This window comes from Mus musculus, chromosome 5, assembly GCF_000001635.26.
Source record: "Mus musculus strain C57BL/6J chromosome 5, GRCm38.p6 C57BL/6J".
NCBI lineage: Eukaryota > Metazoa > Chordata > Mammalia > Rodentia > Muridae > Mus > Mus musculus.
Window position 1 is genome coordinate 105,516,678 of NC_000071.6, and position 12,959 is coordinate 105,529,636.

The 12,959-nt window shown below is 46.0% G+C and overlaps 1 protein-coding gene across 3 annotated transcripts in view; it reads left to right on the top strand.

Annotated features, from left to right (window-relative positions):
* The first annotated feature begins 2,667 nt into the window (after positions 1–2,667).
* Lrrc8c (leucine rich repeat containing 8 family, member C) overlaps positions 2,668–12,959 on the top strand; it is a 93,674-nt gene continuing 83,382 nt past the window's right edge. The window contains exons 1-2 of one of the 3 annotated variants that reach the window (XM_017320573.1): positions 2,668–2,953; positions 5,953–6,074. The gene's annotated coding sequence lies outside the window, so the exon portion shown is untranslated. The remainder of the gene's footprint in view (positions 2,954–5,952; positions 6,075–12,959) is intronic. The other 2 variants (XM_006534685.3, NM_133897.2) reach the window with 2 other exon arrangements.

The window sequence follows — 12,959 nt, forward strand, 5'->3', positions numbered from 1 at the left end:
ACGAGGCCATGAGTTCTCTCCCTAGCTCAGAGTGGGAGGCAAAGGCTGGAGAAATGCACATAAGATAAAAAGACAATATAGAATCTCAGGTTAGCTAGCCAGCAGCAGCCTCCTCTCTCGCTGAACTCAAACTGCAGTTTGAAGATGGAGACTTCCAATTTCATGTGTTTGCCAGATTCCCTCGTCCATAACTTGTGAACACTAGAGTCAAGGGAAGAGCCCTCGGGCTTTTCTGAGACCTCTGGCACCCAGCACTCACACCTGATTGCTGATCTGCCCCATGTTTTTATAGGGAGCTTGCTAAGTGTGTAGTTTAGTTAAGGTAACTGGAGTGAAAAGACTAGACTTGGTGTTTGTAAGCTAGCAAAAACAAAGAGATGACCATAGCAGTATGGTGTTGTGGCTTTTAGACTAGTAACTCTCCATAATTAACGTGTATCATCAAACCCCTGTGTACAGTTGCAGAACTGCCCTGCCTGTCCTGTTAGGTCACCCCAGAGGAGATCTGGATACACTCAGACAGCAGCTCTGGAGACGTTTGTGATGGAGGCATGCGAGTCTCATTTCCAAACTTCAACACTGAATCTATTTTGCTTTTCCAGGGAGCAAAGAGTAATAACTTCAACAACTGATCTCGTGCTTTGGGTGCTTACAACATGAAGTGCTTGGTCCCTTTTCTTGCTGCTTTGCACGTTTTATGGAATCCTCCCAGCACCTTGCCGTACTACACCTAGATTACGGGATAGACGTGTACGAAGGAGCAGTCCTTCCTTGAACCTACAGAGGAAGAGCAGAGACATATGCCTGTTGCACCTTCACCAGCAACCTAGGGTTTACTGTGTCCTTGGCAGTGGGCTGGCCTGCCTCAGCGTACAGTCAGGATGCTAAGGACAACAGAGAATGCTGAAGCACCATGGGGAGGTGTTTGGAGAACAAGACACTGCGAGGAAGGCTTTCAACTTTAGGAGTTGCTCTTCTGAGATTTGTGCTTGGCTTTTTGTTTTTTTGTTTGTTTTGTTTTGTTTTGTTTTGTTTTGTTTTGTTTTGTTTTCTGGTGATCCAAACTTAAGGCCTTGAGACACTGGCCCTGAGCTACATCCCCACCCAAGTCCCTGAGGTAGAACATTTGAATTTAGAGCTACCTCATGGAGTATTTTTATATCTACCTGCTGCCTTACAAGGTACTTGGATCTCTCCCACCCCTCTCCCTTCCTTAAAGCAGACTACTAAAACTGGTCTCTGTCTTTCCCCCAGAGACACAAACCTCTTCTGCTTCCTCAGCAGAACACCCCACCCTAGGTTGTTAGCTTGTACCAATTCCCCTAAGGCCCCAAGGGGTTTAAGGTTGTCTTCCAGAGCCCACAACTACATTGGGATTAGAGGCAGTATATAATATTTTATTCTGTGAGCAGGAAGAACAGTTAGGTTGGGGGGGGGGGGTGCCGGGCAAGGAGGAATAGGCTCCTCCCCCACGGCCCCCATACCCTGCTTTTTATCATGGCTTGGAAAATGATTGTCTTCTATAAACTCACCATGCAGGAGCACACAAACTAGTTAATGGCTGCTGGCTGCCCGTTTTTGTCCTCTTCTGTCTCTCCCAGACTGCCAGGGCAGAGTAATTCTTTATCTGCGTCAAGTGCTCTGAGGACAGCCAGCTGGTTACTGACAAACTCTCTCTCTCTCTCTCTCTCTCTCTCTCTCTCTCTCTCTCTCTCTCTCTCTCTCGACTGCTACAGTGATCTTATCTGCACTTTTTCCCCCAATAGGCAATTTTTCTTTTTAGGGAGATGCCAGCTTTCAAGATGCTAGTTTGTGCTTTTAAACTATAATTGGGCAGAGAGATAGGCAGACAAACCCAAGGCTCAGATCAATGGCTGGGAGAGAATCCCTCCCCTACATCGTCTAAACAACAGGTGGTTCGGGGCACATTGTTAACTCTTTTGCACACACACACACACACACACACACACACACACACACACGATCCCCACCTCTGCCCACACAAAATCGTAGGCGGAGCTTTCATATGGAACGGCACCTGCTGCTCAAAGCCCAGAAGCCCATCTTGCAGGGTCCAGTAACGAGGGACTCCTGCCAGCTGGTCAATGGGATTGAGGTTGCCCAGGGTCTTAAGGCTTTGTAAACTACGGGCATCGGATTTTTTTCGTTCTTCCCTGTTCCCCTCATATATACCACCGCCCCCTCTCCACCCGCTTCCTGGACCTTTCATTCTCTGGGGAGGGGTTATCTCCAACCTGACCCTCTGGGAGTTCCCAGGAGGGCTATTTTTAGCAGCAGCCGCTCTGCTTCAACTTAGCCCAGGGAGGAGCTGCGGTGTAAGAGCGGATGGCGGGCTCACAGAAACCACCCGCTTTTTGGCATTGTTAGGGTTGCACACAGGAGGCAGAGGACCGATCTTCCCTGCTGTGCCAACCAGGTAGGCAGCTCTGAGCAGCGGAATCATCCAGCCGCGGAGAGGCTTGATTTCCCGGTGGGGAACCCGGGGCCCGCCCAGCGCGGGCCCGCCTGCCCTGGACGCCTGGTGGTCTCGGCAGAGGAGGAAGTTCCCGGGCATCGCTGCCTGCGTCACAGCGGGGCTGGCACCGCGGCGGCGGCTCGGCAGCCGACGGCGACCCCGGGGCTGGGCGCTGGGCGGCGCTGGCTGCCGCGGGCCAGGCGGCGCGCGGGGCGGCGCTGGAGGCGGCTCCGCTTGCAGGCGGGGAGGCACCGGGGAGGAGGAACAGGGCTGCGGAGCTGGGGCGTTAGCTGCGTCCCGGCTCAGAGCCCGCGAAGAAGACGAGGACCGAGGCGCCGCCGCGGCCGTGGCCGCAGCACTCTGAGCGCGACAAGCCATGAGCAGCGACGCCGCGGTCGCTTGCCGCCGCTGAGCCCAACCCGGACACAGCTCGCCGCGCCCTGGCATCCTTTTCTGCGGATACCCTCGCCCCCAGAGGTAAGTGCCGGGGACCCGCGGAGGGATGGAGAGGGACGGCCAGCACCCTGCCACTAGCCTCGGTTCTCTGGGCGCGCCCCAGCCTGGACCCGTCCACCCTCCCTCGTTCGTGACCCTGCTTCCCCAGGGCTCTGGGACAGGCACATTGTGGTCGCCTACTCAGCGTGCGGTTCGGGGATCCCGCTAACCCCAACCCCACCCAACCCACGCGGGCCCTGGCGTCCGCGCCAGGGACCCCCAGCCGGGAGCCCAGTACAGCCTGGCCGCTAGGTTCTGGGGACTGGGGGAGGGGCGTACTAGGAGAAAACGCGGTTGCTGCAGGGATGGCCATTCTCCTTCCCTACCTTCAAAACCCCCGGAGATGCTGGGGCCTGTTTTTTCTGCTCTTCTCCCCAACCCCCTCTCCTCCCTGGAAGATGCCTGAAGTTACACTTTTTGAGGAAGGAGGGGGAAATCGAAGGTCTACACAGAGATCCAGTGAGCACTAGTCCGCTCACCTGCAAGTCCAGAGGGGCCGGAGGGGGCTGCTCTGCATCCTAAGACCCTGGAGGCCAGGTGTCTAGGCCAGCAACTGCGGCCAGGATTTCTGCCTTCATCCCAAACTGACCCTAGCAGGCTAGCAGGCTCTCTCTCTCTCTCTCTCTCTCTCTCTCTCTCTCTCTCTCTCTCTCTCTCTTCTCCAGCGTAGAGGTGTTTGGGATGGAGTTAGCCCCTTGGGAGCCTCAGGGTGTGCTCTATAGACGCCAAAGCCTTTCTTTTTTTCCAGCAGCTAATGTTTCCCTCCCCCAACACTTGGCTGTGTACATCAGATTTCAGTTATTTTAAAATCCTTCAAGTTACCTTTCTTTGCAACGGCTCAGCCCACATCTAGTCCCCATGCTTAATGCGGATGTTTTATTAGAGGTTGAGGGCAGAGCTTTACTGAGTTTCCAACTCCTTAAGTATTTTTAAACTCGCAACAAATTAGTTAGGAAACATTTTTGGGCTCCCATCCTCCTTAAAGTGAAAAATAAGACTAATTGATCTTTGTGGGAGTGTCCAGGTTTGGCTCATAGAGCCTTATTACCCTTTAGAGGTGCTGTTTCACATCTACAGACTGCAGTAGCATATGAAGTGTGGCCTTAGCTAACGGTCACATTTCTGCCGAGTATGCAGTGCTTTGCTGAAGCTTGGACAAGGATGTAGAGTGGACTGACATTAAGATGCCACTTGGGCGACAGGGGAATACGAGTAATTTTAAACCACTTGGTTCACGCAGTTCTGCAACACTCCCAGCACCAAAGCTCTATACACGCTTCTCTTCATTTCCTGATAATTTGTAGAAAGCCACCAACCCTCGTTGTAATCTGAACTTGATAGACTTTTACTCAGATTTTGCACTCCCAATAGATATGTGGACCAAGCTATCAGATTAGATCTACACATCTCTAGTCTATAATACTTGAATTTCTTATGACTTAGACCAACTGAGAGATGGGGAGGGCAGTTTTTGCAAGTACAAACATTTCCCTCTTTTATATTCTAGACTGCTAGCAGCTAGGGGCCACCACCTCATTATGTGTAAAAGGTGGTAAGCATAATTAACCATTTCTCATAAGCAAAATGGCCTGAACTAGTGCTAGCAACACTCATCTATTGTTTCTCAGATTTTCAGGCACTTTGATGAAATATTGTGAGTTTTTGTTTTTGTTTTACTGGTCTTGTGTAACCCAGGCTGGCCTCAGACCTTGAACCTCTGATCTTCACAGTGCTGGGATTACTGGAGCACCACCACCCAGTTTATTCTGTGCTGGGGATTGAACCTGAGGCTTTGTTCATGCTAGACAGCCTATCAATTGAGTAACATCCTCAAGGAGTGTTTTTTATTTTAAAGAGGAAACTTTTTTAGCAAAGAAAAAGTTGTAAGAATTCTAACAGAAATGAACAACTTGAACTCTTATGTAAAGTTTATTTTTTAAAGAACAATTCAGAGTCAGAAATATTTTAATTTCCAAATACCCAGTTTTTATCAAATTATTATGTTTAATTGATCGATTGATTGATTGATTGATTGATTGATTGATTGAGACAGGGAACTGGCTGTCTTGGAACTTGCTCTGTAAGACCAGGCTAGCCTCAAACTCAGAGGTCTGTCTGCTTCTGCCTCCAAAGTGCTGAGATTAAAGGAGTGCACCACCACTGATTGCCAGTGACTTTTAAATCTTCTGTAGTACTTTAATCCATAGTCATTGGCACCATGGTAATAAAGCCCAAGTTTAAAGAGAAATGAAATAAAAGTTATACTTATTTAGCAAGACTTGTCTTAATGATTTGAAAACATTTCTGTTACGTTAACTGTCTGGCCTGGTGTCTCTCCCATCCTAAGAGGGATGGTTCCATACCCATTTTATAGAATGGGGCTCAGAGTTTATGACTTGGCAATGCCATGCAGATGGAATATCCTGAGTGGATGCAGTCGGGCACCATACTGCTTGCCCTTGTTTGTTTAGGCACAGTCTTGCTTTGCCACCCAGTCTTAACCTCACAGTCCTGACAATCTTCCTGCCTCAGCCTCTTGAGTGATAGAAGTACACATGTGAGTTCACCACATCTGGTTCTCTTTAGTTCTCAATGTTACCCCTTGTCCCATTATCCAAAGGCTCCCCCCACCACCTAAAACTAACCATAACACCTGCACAAGAAAACAGAAATTAAGAGCATAAAGTAACCTCTCCAGAGTTTGCCACGCCCTGGTTGATCTGCAACAGAGTTTGAATTTTGAGTAAGGACAGTCTGTTTCCAAAGCTGGTGTTCTTTTGACTGATTGCAACTAAATGAATAATTTGAAACGACCCAGAGGACCACTGTGTCCTCTCCCATCAGCTGCTCTTGGCAACTGTATCTCATGGACTATACATTCCCAGGATTTTCTCCCTCATCCCAGAAATGTTGGCTGTGTCTCTCATCTTGGTTCATCTGTGAACATATATTACACTAATGAGGTTGACGTTACTATGCAGGTGTCGTGGAGGTGTCTTTGACTCCATTTCTTTTCAATATAAATGGTAACCAGGCATGGTGAGACACACCTGAAATACCAGCACTCAGCAGGCAGAGGCAGGAGGATTGTTACCAGTGTAAGGTGAGCTTTGTCTGGGCATTGTGTGTTCCAAGGTGGTCTGGGCTACACAGTGAAGGCCTTTCACAAAAATAAACAAGTAAATAAGATATAAAAATATATCATAGAAGAATATATGGATTGGAGAGATGGTTCAGCGGCTAAGAACACTGACTACTCTTCCAGAGATCCTGAGTTTAAATCTCAGCAACCATATGGTGGTTCACAACAATCTGTAATGAGATCTGATGTCCACTTCTGGTGTGTCTGAAGACAGCTACAGTATACTTATAGTAAATAAATAAATAAATAAATAAATATTTTTAAGTATATATATACATTGTTTTAAATTGGCACAGCATACAGAGTGTAGCTTCAGGTTAGAGTAGTTGCTCTCAAGTTCTGGCTGCACTGAAAGATAGGTATTCAAAGGATGCCACATGATTGAGCCACATTGAGTCTGGTTTCCTTGTGTAACGGAGTTTTAGAGCCTAGCTCACTGCATGAATTAGATGAAGCTAGGCATGTAGAGACAGCTCCCTACTCCTCGCGGATGAGCAGTAAGGATTCCATTATCATAGCCTGTCTGGAGCTGCCTGAGATCTCTGCCTTCAGCTCTGGTGTCTTTTACTGGAGGGGCTGAGGACAGTGTTGCCATAGGCTCCGTCCTCCCCCATCTACCCTTGGGTTAAATTTTTTTTTTTTTTTTAGCATGTTTAACCTTTGAATCACATCCTTTCCTGAAGTCTTGAGTTAGAAACAAGCACTCACCTTTTTTAGTGTGTTTCTTTGTTCTGCACCACACATTTTAAAGAACTTACTGGAGCTGTTTCAGTGGCTTGGAATGTGTGTGCTTTGGCAGACAGACTTTCCTGTGTCTGCCACTCCAGGTCTCTCAGCCTTGCTTATCTCTCAAGGCCTGTGACAATGCCGGTATCTCCCCAGCACACACCCCACCCTCAACCGTAGGCAGAGCTAGGAGCTAAATGCCCCCTCCTCACTGGCCCCAAACCTCCCTCAAACCCTTCTGTCAGTCCAAATGTACTTCAGACAAGCACATTAATGCTTTATTTTTTTTTTTCATGTTTAGTGTTTTCATGTTCATAATATGTTTCCGGGTAATATACGATGGAAGGCAGTAAGTCGTTTGAGGTGGTAGACGTTTTTTCTATTTTGTTTTTCTTTGCTTAGTTAGGACAGCACCTTGATGGTTCTTATGCCCTAAATGAAAGGCAAGTCATGTATTTATAAGCGGTTGGTCCTACCGCAGCTAAGAAAAACACCACAGTACTCGCTTACCATATAGTTAATGTCACCTTTGTCTTAAGAGTTATCTCAAGCCCCTCACTTGTTTGTGTGTGTGTGTGTGTATGTGCATATGTGTATGTGTGTGTGTATGTATCTGTGTGAATGTGTGTATGTGCATGTGTCTGTATGTATGTGTGTGTATATGTGTGTGTATGTGTGTGTGGCATATATCTGTATATATGTGTGTGTGTGTTTATGTGTATGTGTGTGCATGTATGTGCATGTGTCTGTATTTGTGTGTATGTATATGTGCATGTGTCTGTATGTATTTGTGTGTATGTGTGTGTGTGTATATATATATGTATGCATGTGTTTGTATGTATGTGTGTTTATGTGTGAAAGGCTGCACACCCACATGTGTGCATCCCTGTGGAGCCCCATGCACACCCACATGTCTGTGTGTTCCTGTGGAGGCCCTTGGTTCATATTGGAAGCCTTCCTTGAACACTCTGCATTTTATTCACTGATGTGGAGTCTCTTACTTGAACCAGGATCTCTCAGTACAGCTGGCTAATGTGCTTCTGGGATGCCCTTTCTCTGCTTCTGAGCTCTGGAATGGCAGGCAGGCTGCAGAATCCACCTGACATCCACATAAGGTCTGAGGATCAGGGCAAACTCACCTACTGAGTGCCTTCCTTTACTCATTTAACTAGTCTCACACTTCCTTTACTCATTTAACTAGTCTTACATCTATGGAAGGTCACAGCTCTTAAATAAAGCCTGACCTTTCCATGCCAGGTAAGAAAAGTGCACTTCATTAATAAACTGCTCCCGGGGCAACATAATAAACATCATTGGATTATAAACCAGTAGAGCACCTTAGTATCAGATAGCTCAGGGGGCTGTTAGCATCAGATAGCCAAGAGGGCTGTCTTCAGTTAGGAATGCCTTTACCACAGAATAAAGTATGCCAACCTCAGGAGATGTTTGAAGTTGTGAGCAAGGAAGAGTTCAGACCTTCGGACATGCTGTGTGCCGGAGGCTGCCTGCCCACTGGTCATTCCTGGACTGTAAACATGGGGAAAGGAGGGTTAGGATCAAGTGGAAGAAGATGCGGAAAAACAGCTAACTCGGAAGTACCCCTCCTCGCCCCAGGGCCCCGTGGCTGGTGAGGAATGCAAGAGAAGTTCTTTATATAGTTTGTTGGGACTCTGTGGTGAGAACCCAAGGTCAAGAAGTGGAGAATGACTAAGCCCTGCTAGTTACCAGCCGTGGAAACTCGCTGGACCATTTCCTTAGAAGAGCTGCTTCTCACCACAAGCTTTTCGAGGAAATCGAGGAACATCCTCTGATGTTGGCGTATCGTTTGGGGGTGGGATGTACCTGCAAACCAGAACACCGGATTAAATTCATGGCCTTTTACAAGCTATGTACATCACGCGCTCCTACCGAGCCACACCCCCCACTAGTCAGCACTTGGATTAAAAAGATATGCATATGATTCTATAGCCTGTGATGTGTCTTACCAGAGAGCCATTGGTAGAAAAAGAATGTAGTGCGGCCTCAGAAAAGTTTAGCAAAACTCAGAAATCAGCTGTGAGAAAGATTGGAGAGTTTCTCTGGGGAGCCATGGCTGGCCTTGAATGCAGCCACCATGCTCACCTTTCTTATATTTTGTAGTTTAAGGAAGTCATTGAAAATGTTTCATATGCTGGAATTGTTTAAGTTAGAGCAATCCACGATTGCTATGTGTTTTTTTAAAGAATTTTTCCAAGGACCTAAGAAAAGAAAGCTCTCCCCAAACTGAGAAACCAATAAGGTAGAACATGTGGAGCGTCAACCTGGCTAGGCAGAAACTGCCTTAGACCATCGAACGTGAGAAAGCTTAATACTCCAGGTCCATTATGTTTCTGTGGATTGTGGCCCTTGGTCAAGTTGTTTGTCTTCCCACCCTACCCACTTCTTTCTATCCAAACAGTTGTTGCTGGGGCAAGATGACCCCTATCCTAGTTCTTTGTTATATTCAGAAGTCATAGAAAAGACATTTGAAACTAGAAGGCATACAGAATAGACAATATATGAGTATGTTTTTATAAATGTATATGATGTCTTAATTTAAAATCCTCTACAGTTATATTTTTATTTTGTAGTTATGAGAAGCATACTTAGCTAGGCATAGCTCCTTTATGAAGAATGACACATGCAGGCACCTCTGTTGCCACGCCCATTCCAGATTCATGTTAGCATCATTAACTGTCCCCTGTCCATTGTTCCACACATGCTTTTAAGCCCAACATTTAGGAGGCAGTGGCAGTTGGATCTCTGTGAGTTAGGTTTTGAGATAAGGTGTCTTACTGGGATCTGGTTCTCTGATACAGCGAGGTTGGCTCACCAGCCAGCCCCAGAAATCTGCCTGTCTCTGCCTCTCCGATGCTAAGAATACAAGCGTGTGACACAATGACTGGTTAAAAAAAAAAAAAAAAAAGCAAACAAACAAAAACCTTGGGTGCCAGTTATCTGAATAATAATTCAGATCCTGCTAGTGACTAATGGCTTTTTCTCCAGCCCATTGTCTTAAACTGGAATTCATTTGTAAAGAATTAAGATGATTACCTAAACTTGACACTGGCAAGATTAAATCCCCTAAATTCATCTCCCAAACCCTCCTCTACTGGACACCCTTTTGCTTTCTGATGGGAAGTCCCCCTTAGTTCTCACACAGTCAACACGATTCTTCCCCTTGCTACGGATGTTCTGATACCAGCCATTTCTTCTTGGGACCTGTCAGTTGTTTATCGAGTATAAGTTAAAGTTTGTCTGTATCAAAGAATCTACACTTCTTCATAATTACAGCACACTGTTCCTTATTTTAAAAGATTTTTGCGTGCAGATATTTGGGGAGGGTGGGACTTCCAGGGTTGCTCTTGGCTTCCTGGTTTCTTGTCCCCCAGGGAACAGACGCCTGGACTTCTGTTGCGTTCTCTGGAGCAGTGAGGACGCCGTGTTTTCCAGGCAGTTTCCCGAATCTGGTGGTTGGCATGCTCTGGCACACACCGTCTCCACAAACAACACCCCCCTCTCCCCCAGCTTTTCCACTGTAACCTCAAACATCCAAAAACATGTTTGGTGACAAGAAAACATCCAGGACGGCCAGAGCCTTGTCTGTTCTTTCTGGTCACTCAGAGTCTCTGGGACACGGCTGCTGAGGACTGTTGATGGCGTATCTGTTCATGGTGATATTTCTTACCTCCTAGCTGGGAGCTTATGCACCTCCTTCTGAGGTTTTTGTTTTGTTTTCAGACAGGTGTGTAGCCCTAGCTGACCTGGATCTTGCTGGTCTTGAACTCACAGAGTTCTGCTGGGATTAAAGGCATGCACCACCACACCCACTAACACCCTTCTAGTTCAGTTCTGGTCATGAAATTTAGTGTCATTAAGGAATCAGTCTTTCCTAATAGAGGCAAATATATGGATGGAAATATCTCTGAATGGAATAGAAAATTAGGAAGAAATCGTTGAACCTAACTGTAAACTAGCAGCGAGCATATGAACATGAGGCGAAGACATCAAAGGAATCCCAAGGTGAAAGCCGCTTCCTCAAACATCTGGAATCTTGTGAGCCCAAGAGTAGTGTGTGTGTGTATTTTCACGTGTACCGTGTGTGCATTTTCACGTGTTCACTAGCATGCTGATGTGTTTCTTTATGACATTTCCTACATGCATATAATACATTTAGATAGTGTTCACGCATCGCCCGCCCTCTTCTGTCCCCCCTCCCCCTCCCTTCTCCCTCTTTCCCTCCTCCTGTCCCTCTCTCTTCCCAACTACTCCATTCTTGTCTTCTTTTTCCCCCAAGTCTCTCATGCACTTGGTCAAAAATATCAATAAGAATTACTAGTAGTCATTTCAAAATATCTTAGAGGTTTATGAAAGTCAGAAACACGTTGAAATATCCGCATGCCTCGGTAAACGGGAAAGATACAGCTTGGCACCCAACTTCCGGAACAACGGGCTGGAGATTACTTAGTCAGTCATTTCTGTTTTGGAGCCTTGAAGAATGACTTCACTGGGAAAACATTGTAAAGATAAATGACTCTGCCTCCCTGAACGTTAGCAAGGCCAGTACAGTACAGTGTGCCTATCAGTTAGGAAACACTATCCAGATCACACTCGGCTTTCTGGCCAATGCCTAGCTACACAGATCATTCCTCCAACAGCCGGGGCTGGAGGAAGTGGCCGCAGTAGCAGTGGGTGTGCTTTGGACATGCTAGCGATTTCAGCATTTTATGAAGTCTCTGGACGGCATGCTAGAAAGCATCATCTGCCACTTGTGTGAGACCATGACGACAGAGCCTGGTGCTAACTCGAGGATCGGAAACGAGCTGGGTGGAGTAAGCTAAATAACACGGAGGTGAAAGAAAATAGTCAAAAGCAAGCAATGAGGTGATTAACTGGAGGAAAGCGCACGGTGGTATCATGAAGAGAATAAGCCGTGTAAGTCTACATGGTGTTTACATGGATGTGTGTGTTGTTAGTGCAGTGATCGACACATGCCTGAGAACAAATAAATGAAAGATACAATGCAAGGCAGAGAAAGGCAGTGCGCCAACAACATAAAAGCCAATGGTGCTGACCAGCTAGCAGACCTCTGGAAATGCTTGCTAGAAGAATAATTTAAGAAGCACACCCAGCCCCAACTCTCATGTATAAGGAGGTTAGGAGAGATCCATCTAAAAGTGTACTCTAGGGACACTTGATAGGAGAGGTGGATGGAAGACTTGGTTTTAAAATGTGGATTCAAGGTTATTACTAAACTTTTGGTTTGAGTCAGGGTCTCACTGTGTAGCCCTGATTTGCCTGGTCTATTATGTAGATCAGGATAGCCTCAAACTTCTGAAGATCCATTTACCTCTGTCCTGAGAGTGTTGGGAGTAAAGGCATTCTGTGTTGCTGACTAGACCGTTGACTGACAGCATTATATGGGTGGTCAGGAGACGGATTTGCAAGAACAATTCTGCTCTCCATGGAGAGCATTTGCATTTTTCTTATGCGTTTTTCAGGAGTCTTAATTTCTTCTCAGAGATTGTGAATAATACCTTGCAAATAGATGCTGTCCCAGATCAAGTTTGAAACTTTCTTGATCGGTTTTGTTACATCTTGAGTTGAATTTTTAAGTTGGAATATGAAATCATGGTTGCATTGCGGTGTGTATGTGTGTGTGTGTGTGTATGTATGTATTCAAGGACAAAGTATAATGGAGCTTATTGCTCCAGAAACTCTTTGCACATTGTATTGCTCAAAGATATTTCATCTATCTTATCCCATTTCTGTGTTAAGATGTTTGAACTTCTTACCCGCTCACTCACTTTTTAGATTTCTTCATTTATATTGAATCTTTAGAATTAGGGTGGCCAGCACTGATAATATACTTTTTTAAAATATCAGGAAATGGTTTCAAAGAATAATCTAAATGAACACTGTTTTGCTATTACTGTTTGATACGGTGTGTCTACCGACTCTGTGTTTTGTATGTCTTGTCATTGAGCATTCTTTCTTTTCAAAACATACAACAAGAAGTGCTTATTGAGCACTGGTTTCTTAAGGGGCCCCTAACATCAATATTCTTTCTTTTAAAAATGTAGTTTGAGCCTTTGAAAACAA